Raw genomic sequence first — 12,096 nt, 5'->3', positions numbered from 1 at the left:
CAACGTTCGTCTTTGGTGGATCCACGTGGATCATGTCTTCGTTCGTGTGTTTACATGTTGGATTCTTCTGATGTACGCTTCTCTTTATTGGCGGCAGTTGTTGTTCTGTTGCGCTGGACCTATGTGGCCTTAGCACGACGACTTCCTGCATGTTTACTATAACAAGGTTTGTCCGGCTCCGATAAGAGAGGGGCTAAGACGGTGGTGCGCCTTCGGCTCTCTCCAGTGCTTATAGTCGTCGCTAGATGGTCTACGGATCTTCATATATTTTTTATTTCTGATGTTCTTTGCAATATCTCGACAGTTCTAGCAAAAAAGAAAAGTTAGTGTCCGCCAAATTATAGACAAGCTAGCATGTGCATAGTCAGTCAATTAGCACTCAAACAGTATAGGAAATACAACAATTCATTAATTTCTAGGGAGGATGCTCACGCCCAGCTTTGTTGGAAAGCTTTGGCAGAAGACAATCATCATCAGCTAAAAAGAAATGAAGCCAGGTAATTAGCTTTGCAACAGTACAGATAAAAATGTAAAAACGCGCAACAATTCATTAATTTCTAGGGAGGATGCTCACGCCCAGCTTTGTTGGAAAGCTTTGGCAGAAGACAATCATCATCAGCTAAAAAGAAATGAAGCCAGGTAATTAGCTTTGCAACAGTACAGATAAAAATGTAAAAACGCGCAACAATTCATTAATTTCTAGGGAGGATGCTCACGCCCAGCTTTGTTGGAAAGCTTTGGCAGAAGACAATCATCATCAGCTAAAAAGAAATGAAGCCAGGTAATTAGCTTTGCAACAGTACAGATAAAAATGTAAAAACGCGCAACAATTCATTAATTTCTAGGGAGGATGCTCACGCCCAGCTTTGTTGGAAAGCTTTGGCAGAAGACAATCATCATCAGCTAAAAAGAAATGAAGCCAGGTAATTAGCTTTGCAACAGTACAGATAAAAATGTAAAAACGCGCCAGGTAGGGGTCGAACCTACGGCCTTACGCTTAGGAAACGGACGTTCTATCCACTGAGCTACAGGGGCTGTTATGTTCCCATTTCAGTTCCATTCTTTCTCGGCATGTGTCAGCAAGTGGCAACTGAAATCATAAAATATTAACGCTGTTAGTTTCTTCGGATTTAATTTTAGACTAGGGAAACTAAGCGAATATTGACTTGTTATCCCAGGAAACGAGACGTACGAGAAGCTTAAGACGATTGCGACTTTGTCCAACAATGCTATTGTACCTAACGGAAAAAAAGACAATAACACATGCCGAACGATCAACGCCGTCACGCTCCTCAACGTGTTCTCTGGCACCAGCACCCTCGCCATCGTATTTGGCGCCTATGTTAGCGACACCTACCTCGGCCGCTACACTACTATCGCCGCGGCCGCCACCATGTCCTCCTTCATCGGCATGTAAATCCTCACCACGACCACCGCACTCCATGTCTTCTACCCTCCGGCGGGCAACGCATCCAAAGGGCGTCGGTGTGAGGCCCCCACCAGCTCGCAGCTATTGCGCACTCCTGGTGTCCTCCTTCGTCCTCGTAGGCGCTAGTGGCATATGTTTATCTTTCATTGTGTCCACTTATTCAATTTTTAATTACCTTCGCTTTAGGGTTATGTCAATACATTCTTTCTTTGGTTAGATTTGCATCATATGACTTGTTTATATTATGGCTTGGAACTTTTGCAAGAGAGAGGATATGTGGAAACGTACAGACATCTTGATCAAATCTTGCAGAGGTGAGGAGGGAATTCTAGTTAAATGAATATGATTAAATGAATATATTTCATCAAGCCATAATTAAAGTCTGTTGGCACTACGTGTAATTTCATCATAAATGTTTTGCTTCCTAAACTATAGGAGTACAATTTTATTTGTTTACCCTATCTGCACCATTGATAACCTATCCTAAATTGTTTGCATAGATAGGCCAAACATAACTTAAACTTAACCATGGAAGAAAAACTTAAATATGAAACGCTTGAGAGAAAATGATGCAGCAAAGCGCGCAAGCCCACTCCTAGTATATATTGTTCCAGGCGGAGGAGACATAGAGGGGGTCGATATTGTTCCACGCCAAATAGTCCATAATGGCATGGTGGTCGTTGATTACAGATTTTACAACTCAAATCTACTGCCACTCGATGGAGGGACGGAGCCAGGGGTGGGTGAGCATGGACCATGGCTCTCCCCATGATTTCTTTTTCTACAAACACCCCAATATTGTTAGCTTAATATGCTTTAGGTTTATCCGTTTATATATTTGCCCCCCTCCAACCTTTTATCTCTTCTATTGGCCCTGGCTCCCCTGACTCGATGGGCAACAAGCTGAGCAATCAAAAGGGAATAATGTATATGCGTGTGGACAGTTCCATGCTTGTTCGATCTGAACGAAGCAAACTGATAATAGTAAGTACAAATTACACAATGTTATAGCTAGTAGTCGAACTGCTGCCAGGTAGTGAAGGTCTGTCCGAACAGCCACCAGGCCGGTACCATGTCCTGGAAGACCTTGTACTGGCCGCCGGAGGAGGTGATGGCGAAGCTGAGGGCCTGTCCTGTCAGCCCGGCTAGGCACTGCCAGTTAGCGCCCCAGTTCTGGGACATGGGGATCCATGCCGTGTTGGTTCCCTTCACCAACATGCTCTTGACCGACCCGCTCCCGGCCATGTTGGTCACTAGCACAAGCTTGAAGTAGTTGAAGCCGTTCATGGTGAAGCGCAGGCCGCCCTGCCTCTGGCACGCGACCTGCTGGTAGAGGACGGGGACAATGCCGGCGCGGTAGATGGCGAGGTTCTCCCAGGCGGGTTGGGACATGTCGAAGTGGACACGTGGAGGGTTGCACCACCCGCCATTGTCGCTGGGGAGAGCCTAGTTGGGAGGGCAAAAATTGGTGGCGGACACGGTGATGGACGTGCCGGGCTTGCACATGTCTGACTTGCTAGTGTCGCACGTGATGAGGTAGCACTGTGCGCACGACAAGCCGTTGTTGAACAGTGCCGTGCTTAGCGCGGCGTTGTTGATCCCGTACCCCGCGTTGTACAAGTTCTCGTACCCACACGCGCCACCTGCACGTTGGACATGCAAAACACAGTATTGTCAGACATGCACACATTCATTGCATTGCGTACCAGGTGATAAACCTTCCTAATTTTAAATAGCGAGCTATGCCAATAGCGGCAATGACAATCCTCCAAATCAGTAATAGCCGGATATTTCATAATTTTACGGGACATTTGTACTGAATACCATTCAGCAACACCTTACTCGTCACAAACAACCATAGCAGGACTATTAAATTTTGTAAATAAATAGTATTGGGCATATTTTGATGGTGTGGGAGCAAGCCGGAGTTAAGGCTTGAGTGGCTACATAGCTTACCCATTGTGTCAGATCCGTCGGCGCCGCCGTAGAACGTGGCATGGGCCGGGAGCCAGTAGCCGGACTTGGCGGGTGCGAAGCAGAACACGAGAACCACGGCGAACAGCTGCAGGAAGCTTAAGTGCATCCCAGCTGACATCTTTGTACTAGGGAGATCAGATGGTTGGGCTTCTCCGCAGCAGATAGCTTGCTAGATATTGTGGCGATCGAGTGGGTTAATTTGGAGGTGAGGAATGATTGTGACAATGGTGGTGCTTAAATAGGAATCTAGTTAGCTTAGAGGTGAGCAATGATGGAGAGAATGAGAATGATTGTCGTGTTAACGTATGAGATCGCGGTTCCAACGGTCGTGTGGGTGCACATGGCTGCAACTTCCACAGATTGACTTGCGCGTTCTAATCATCCAACGCAGGTCATAACGGCCGAGCTCTACTACCTCGTTTCTTAATATAAATGCATTCGAAATGATAGGTTAACTGAACAACCGATTTGACATTCTTCCAAAGGACTAGTCTACCATGTCTATGGCTGGTGCCTGGTACGTAGTAGCAGCTAAACGTTTCTGAAAGAGGGCTTCTACTTGAACAGATTTGAAAGGGTGCAAGTTTATGATATTTTGGCCTTTCTGCCTGGCCAACTTATGTCTTTTGGCACCACAGAAGATGCATATACGCAGCCGTTCAATTTTCTTGGCAACCTACATTTGGACCGTGCAATGTTCAACTGGACGGGCGAGTAGCTGAAAGCGAAAGCTGGAGTATTTTTTTTTAACTTTATATAATTGTTCCTTAGTTAGTGGTGGATGTCACTCTAGCCACCAACTAGTTGAAAGTTCTAAACAGTCTCTAATTGCAAGCCCAACTCCCTCCAATTCTTGAAGCGCGTACACCTCTTTGGTAGTTGAATTATGCCTTTTGAATTACACTCATCAGATTACAGCACAAGAAGCATGATAAGGACACTGATACCTTATTTGTACCTTATTTCCCAAAATTAATAAAAATACGCAGCAGAGTCCTGTTGTTTCCCTAAAAAAAAGAAGCATGATAAGGACACTGATCACCCCTCAGATAAAAATGATAAGAACACCAAGGCATAGAATTACACCCAGTTTACAAAGTTTTTTAAATTCATGACCTTTTTCAAATTAATGATTTTTTCAAATTCGTGGACATTTTTCAATTCCACAAAGAACATTTAATTGCCCAAACTTCTTTAGAAGAGTCAACATTCAGTTGTTTGAGGTTTAGCAATCAATGGTCTATGAAACTGGTCAACATGTCATCGGTCGACCTAGTGCTAGCGAGGTCGAGTGTTATGGGCCAATTTGGGAACAGACTCTCAAGGAGCCAATTAGGACCTCTCTTGCCTGGTCGAACGTGTTGACTTCTGCAGCTAGGAGGCTGGGTGCGAATACGTCTCGCTTATAGCGAGACAGATGAATGCCTCGCCTGAAGCCGGCGTGAGACTGGATCGGGCACTCTCTTTTTGTACACTTTTTTTTTCATTTGTTGCTTTCTTTCTGTACTTTCGTTTATACATTCAAATACTCTCTATATATATATCTATAATAATTTTTAAAAATTTAACCATACATTTGAAAATAAAAATTGAGTACAGAAAAATGTTTCTGATGTACACTAAAAATGCATACAAAAATATATAATGTGTATTTAGAAGTAGACATAAACCTATTAATCATTCATTTGTAAATATTTGAAGATGTATATAAAATGTTACTATTGTATACGAGAACTATACAACGTGTATAAAAATAAGTTGGCATAACGACATGTATTTTAAAAAAATATTAATTCATCTTTCAATAAAAATTAAAATGTCTATATAAAAATGTCCCTGATGTATACGAAAAGTGTATATTATGTATGAAAAAAGTAGACATAAAACATTATTATATTTAATAAATTTTAATCATGCATTTGAATTATATATATATATATGCGCTATTCGTCACCCTGGGTGAGGAATAGTTATTCTTCACCCCCCCTCTATTTTACCATCAATGCACCGTAATTTTATGTTTCGTAAGTTTTGTCTTATTTCCGACGTAAAAATAGACCGTAAAAAAAAATATAATCACCGTAAAAAATATTTTATGTTATGTAAAATTACAAACGTAAAAACATAGTCTAAAATACACATAAACTACAAATTTTCTTGTCTTATGACCTATATTTTTATTTTCTTGTGTCAAATTTTAAGTAGTGAATCAACAGAAATGTAACTATTTGAATTCCAAACGTAATTTAATTATGAAATGATTGTAAGATTACCTCGGGTGAAGAAAAACTTATTTTGCACCCTGGGTGATGAATAGTAACACATATATATATATATATATATAGAAAAATGGTTGTGTACTCTTGGGAGTACGTACTCTCGCTCCTCATATACCACATATATGAATCTTTTATAGCTTATTATTATTTTTAATATACTTCATTAATAATTACTAGAAACCCTAAAATGGATTTTATGAAAAAAAATCATGTGTGCCTCATATTTTCAAAGGTTTACGTATATACTAATTTGTTTGTACGTGAAAAAGGTATATTGCAAAAAGTAGGTCGTAAATGATTTTTTTTCAACAAAACTTGTATTGAGATATCTTAGAACATTTAATGAAATATATTGAGAATGATAAGGGGTATAATCAATGCATATACAAGGTATATTGAAGATGGGAGTACATACTCCCAAGAGTGAAGAAAATGATAAATGATAAACATATGTAACAAGGTGTTCCTTATGTATACAACAAATGTACAACATATATAAAAAATATAGATATCAAAACCTTATATATTTGAAAATAAAAATGTTAGTCACGTACTTATATTTTAAAATGAAGTATATATATGATAAAATGCTTATCGCTACCTCTGTACAATAATATAAGACATTTCTATAGTCCAAATACAGAGGGACTATTTTAAAAATGTTAAACATATGTAACAAGGTGTTCCTTATGTATACAATAAATGTACAACATATATAAAAAATATAGATATCAAAAACTTATATATTTGAAAATAAAAATGTTAGTCACGTATTGAAAAAGGTTCAATGTGTACAAAAATTGTTTCAGATGTATAAAGAAAAATGTGTTGAAATAAAAGTAACCGACGAAAGAAATAGAAACAAGGGGAAATAATAAAAAAACCAATGAAAAGAGTCAAAACAGTGCCGAGAAAGAAATGAAGAAATATCAAAAAAATAGAAATGGAGAAAAATAAAGGATAAAATAAAAAAGGGAAAACAAATGAAAGATGGGAAAAGAACCGTAGAAAATCACAGGAAAAAGAAAAATCATTGAAAACCAAGAAAGAAACGAAGAAAACTGCTGCAGAAAAAAAAGGAAAAAAATCATAAAGAAACAAAGAAACCTGAAAGAAAAATCAAAAGAAAAATAAACTTACAGCGAGGAAAGAGCTGAAGAACAACCAAACAAATGTTATTGGGCTGGATCATTTGCGTGGATGTTGAGCCACCAATTGCTCTCGCCTAGCAGCTCTGCCCACAAGATCCATCTGAATCAGCTGGCAAGAAGGCTGCTATGTGTCCATACTTTCCATACGATGTATATCCCCCCTTCATTCTTCATCACCAGTGCACTTAAAATCAAGAAAGAGCATATTCGCACAAAAAGGGAAAACATAATTTGAAATTCTGAAAAAGAATACAAAAGAAAATTTGCATGCACATATAGACTATAGTTTTTTTTTGTGAATACACATATAGCCTATAGTTGGCCGTGCTTTGTGACGAGTGGTATATATTTTAATAGGTTAGCCCGTGATTTTGGCTGCCCTTTTTAGTTTGCTTGTAAAAAAACATTAGTACATTTTGTCGTATCCACAGAAAAGGGAACAATGTGGTTGAAAAATGGATATATACATACTATGTATTATCGATTCACTCATTTGTACTTTCCTTGTAGCTTACGAGTTCACGTATTTAAATAAAAGAAGGGAATGTTTAATTGACATCTGACTATTTTTCTTTTTGAAAACAGTCAAATTTTTTGTCCAATGACAACGTTACAGCTGTACTACCAGGGCAGTCATAAAAAAGAGAGGAGAAAATCAACACGCTAACGGGTCGGACAACCATCCAACCTGCTTTCTCCAGCAAAACAAAACCTCCACCTATTCAGGGACCACAACATTACTTCCTGGAAGCTTGCAAACCACGCAACAGATCAAAAAACGCTATACAAACCACGCAACAGATCAAAAAACGCTATCCACAGGTCAGCAACTCCTCTGCATCATCTCTTCTTTCACCTCTTATGCTCTTACGTTGATAGTTTCACAAGATTTTCCTTCATTCTACTCTGAAACATATGGGAGAGATCAACATCAGAATCACAACAAAAATTCCACTGTAAATTCCTCTAAATTCACTATGTAAATAGTCTTGTATCCTCTAAATTTACAGTGTAAATTTCTCCTAAATTCCAGAGTAAAAGTAGTTGCAAATAAAATGAAATAATTACAAATGCAAGAACATATACACTGCAAAAAACGCAGTAGGTACAGTGTAAATTCGTCCTAAATTCCAGAGTAAAAATAGTTGCAAACAAAAGGAAGTAATTACAGTGGAAGAACATAGTAAATTACAGTCCAAAATTTATAGTAAGTACACTGTAAATTCCTCCTAAATTACAGTGCATTTTAATTACTTCATTTCTGAAATGACAAAAAACAAAATAAAGAAAAAGCCAAAATAAGAAAAGAAAGAAAGAACATAAAAGACAAAATGGAACATACTTGATTGAGATAGAACTTCAAAAGAGCTTTGTCGAACCCTCCTTCGTCTCGAGATAGATCCTGCAAACAAAAAAGAAATAAAACAGATCAAACAAAATTAAATCAAAACTAAAAACTAAAAAATAAAACAATAAAGAAGATAAACGTAAATAAGTAACTACCGGAGACATAGGATAAGAACCATCTTCTGCAAAATCATTAGGCAAAAAAGCTTCACCAACTGAAACTGCACTCTCTAATGATGATACTAATGGAACATCCTGATGACACACTTTTCATAGCTTTACCCATTTTAAACCTGTAAACGGAAACCACACTGGAATTTAATAATTTTGGTGAAACCCACAGTTACACTGGAACTACAATCAAATTACACTGTAAAAATCCATTGAAATTACATTGGAATTAAATGGGTAAATTACACTGAAAAGTATACTGTAAATACAATCAAATAATACTGCAGAAGTCTCACTCAAATCACACTGGAATTACATTGTAATTACAATTGAAATTGCACTGGAAAATAGCGCTGGAAAAAATGGGTAAAAATTACAGTGGAATTACACTGGAAATAGCACTGGAATTAAATACACTCGAATTACACTGTAATTACAATTGAAATTGCACTGGAAATAGCACTGGAAAAAATGGGTAAAAATTACACTGGAACTACACTGTAGTTACACTGGAAATAGCACTGACACTGGAATTACACTATACTTACAATTGAAATTGCACTGGAACTAATGGGTAAAATTACACTGGAATTGCACAGTAAAACAGACATAAAGTTACAGTGACATTCTAGGAAAATTACACTGTAATTACAATCAAAAATCACCCCTAGAAGCAAAAATACAACACTGTCTATGACAACACTGTCTATAACAACACTGAAAGTGACTGGCCAAACAATTGACAACACTGAAAAGGAGCACCAGGAGCCAAATTTCATTGGAATATATAAAGAGCTAGAGCAGGAACATTAACAACTAGCATAAGGGCATGATCAGGAAGCATCAGGGGGCATGGCAGCATGAACAGGAGCATGAGCTCGGCATCTACAAGTACACCTACGGCACCCCGTTCATCTACCAGTACACCTACGGCATCCGCACCAACATGAACACAAATCCCGCTCAACTACATGAACATGAGCAGGTACAAGAGCACCTACAGATCGGCCTCTCACCTATAGAAACATGAGCACCTACACGAACATCTACAGAAAATCCACACGCTGCATCTAAACAGACAAAAAGGGGAACAAAACAACCACAAGCCGCCCTCTCACCTACAGAAAACCCGCACGCTCCAACTACACAGACAAAAGGGGAACCACAACAATCAGAAACCCTACCAATCACACCTAGCAGCGGCTGCACCAGATGAGCGAGAGGTCGGCATGAACTGGCCTAGATCTGAAACGAAAAAGAGCAGACCAACACAAGCGCGCGACGGAGAGAGAGAGAGAGAGAGAGAGAGAGAGAGAGAGAGAGAGGAACAACCAACCGCGACAACCGGGGAGCGAAGAGGAAGGGGAGAGAAATCAAGCTCCGGCGGGGGAAGGTCGCCAAATCGCCATGGACGGGGAGAAATCGCCTCCTGCTCTGCCGCTCGAGCTCCGCCTCTGCCTTATCGAAACAGAGAGGACAAAATGAAAGAGGAGGTAACGGGGAAGGCACACAACCCGAAATTCAAACAGGACAAAAATCAGACCGGCCGGGCGTGGCGGTAACGGACACAAAAAAACCGCACAAGACAGAAAAAACCGGACCCGACAAGAATAACCAGCGCGAATCTCCGCGCAAGAACGGACGGACAACAACTTGAACATAAACGAATTGAAAAACAGTCAGCTGTAAAATAGCAAATCCGTAAAAGAAATATATATATATTTACAACAGATTTGTATGCATGTGGAATATTTTTCCAAAGTTTCTGGAACATCTAAATTCAAAATTCATATTTAAAAAATTAAAGCATGGCGCTCCATGGAGCAACCGGGTCCCAAAATGCCACCCTCCTAGGACATGTCACTCTCCCCACAGTTTTTTTTTCATTCTTTGTTTTTTGGGAGCAATTTACACTTTTTGCGTGGTACTCCAACATGCTTTAATAAAAGTAAATTATATATGTGGTGGGAAATTGTATTGTTGCCCTTCTTAATTAACTGTACTAATGTTTCCCCTCCTAGAACAATTCATTAACTTGTACTAGTAGAAAAGCTTTGGCAGAAAATAATCAGCAAAAAATGTAAAAACGCGCCAGGTAGGGGTCGAACCTACGGCCTTCCGCTTAGGAAACGGACGCTCTATCCACTGAGCTACAGGCGCTCATATGATCCATTTTATATTTCACGTCATCTAGATGCCTTTTATTTTCTGCGAGTACCAACTGTCTCGTACATACTATAATAGACTGATCTTCACTACTTCTATTCATCTTAACATGTATGCCTCCACATCTTAAAAATTATTGTAGCCACTAGATTTGCTAGTTTGATCCACTAACATCCGTCCAATCAACACATGAGAGGTCTCTAACATGCAACATGCATTAGTACATTCTATGTATGTTTTAAATCACATTGCATTAGGCCCTTTCCAGTGCTTTACCCTGGATCGGTGTTAAGGGTGCCAACTAGACTAAAAAGCTGATGTGGCATCATAATTAAAAGGAAAGAGAGAGTTTTGGTAACCTCAAGAAGAAACGGTACGAGGCTCGTGGACCTATGCAAAATGCAATCAATCTCGATCCCGTGTGCATCGCCAAACCGTCTCGCCTCCTATTCTTTTTCCCCCTTCTCCCGTGTGCTCACCCAACGGCCCCGCCTCTTCCTCCTCCTCGGCCAACGCCGCTGTCGTCCTCGGCCCGCCTCCCAATCATCGTCCGAGCCGCCGTCCATATGTTCATTGAAGCCAAATTCCGGGCGACCCTCCAGCCTGCATGGTCTGCCGCCGGGAGAAGGAAGCAGGGATAGCACCAGCGTCACTGGCTCAGTTCATCGCTGCCGGTAGCTCTTCCGGCCAGTCACAAACTGGTCAAAGCCTGGCCTGGGCTCGCTGCCTCCCTGCAGTTCTTGATTACATTAGATTTGTTTTCAGATTACGTCTTTGTTCTGTATCATACGGCACCTGATGCTCGATGCCTCCCTGCAGTTACTGATTAGATTAGATTTTTTCTATGCATCTAACCTGGGCTGCGGCCAAACTCTGACTGATAACTTGCCAAGAAACTTTCTGGTCCGATGTTCAGTACTGTCCATTTGTTGCTATAATTGTTAATATGCAATTATAATATTCAGTATTGTACAGTTTGTTGCTGTTTGGATGAAGCTGATGATCAGTACTGTCCAATATGTTAAGTACAGACAGTTAATAACATATATAATCCGCAATTTATATTTTTTATTATCTACTTCAGTTCAAAGATATCTTGCCACTTTTTTGACGGCTTCTAGGTTCTTCAGTTTGTACTATATATGAGTCTATGCAGCAAAATATACATTTCTGAACTTTGACAATGGCACACACACGCATTTCTGAACATTGGTTTAGTTCCTAAGCTCGAGTACATGCCACAAATAGGCCATAAAGTTTACAACCAACTAAGATCCTACAGCTCATTAAAGGAAGGAAGCTTAGAGCATCTCTAGCCGTTGAGCCCACCAGAAGGCACTTTTTTCGCCGCTTGGGGGGCTGCCGGCGAAATATTAAAGTCTGGGAATGAAAAAGCATCCACTCATTGGCCCCCCACACACTTATTATCCACTCGTCACCGTACGCCTTCGCCTCGCCCTCGGCGCCGCTCGCCTGCTGCTCACCGCCCTCGCTATGCATGGCGCTGCTCGCTGCCGCGGACAGCAGCGTGGAGTCAATCCCCTTCGCCGGAGACCAGGCGCAACGCCCTGGGCCG

General features: G+C 40.3%; 2 non-coding genes and 1 pseudogene across 2 annotated transcripts; all 3 read right to left on the bottom strand.

Moving 5' to 3' along the window:
- Positions 1-962: 962 nt before the first annotated feature.
- TRNAR-CCU (transfer RNA arginine (anticodon CCU)) lies at positions 963-1,035 on the bottom strand. Its single transcript has one exon. It is a non-coding gene; the product is annotated as a tRNA-Arg (tRNA).
- A 1,302-nt stretch (positions 1,036-2,337) lies between these two features.
- LOC123082705 (expansin-A31-like) lies at positions 2,338-3,524 on the bottom strand (annotated as a pseudogene).
- Positions 3,525-10,441: 6,917 nt separating this feature from the next.
- TRNAR-CCU (transfer RNA arginine (anticodon CCU)) lies at positions 10,442-10,514 on the bottom strand. The gene has a single exon. It is a non-coding gene; the product is annotated as a tRNA-Arg (tRNA).
- Positions 10,515-12,096: the final 1,582 nt, after the last annotated feature.

This window comes from Triticum aestivum, chromosome 4A, assembly GCF_018294505.1.
Source record: "Triticum aestivum cultivar Chinese Spring chromosome 4A, IWGSC CS RefSeq v2.1, whole genome shotgun sequence".
In the NCBI taxonomy this organism is placed as follows: Eukaryota; Viridiplantae; Streptophyta; class Magnoliopsida; order Poales; family Poaceae; genus Triticum; species Triticum aestivum.
Note: the sequence above shows the minus strand (reverse complement) of the source record. Positions and strands in the feature narration are given on the sequence as shown.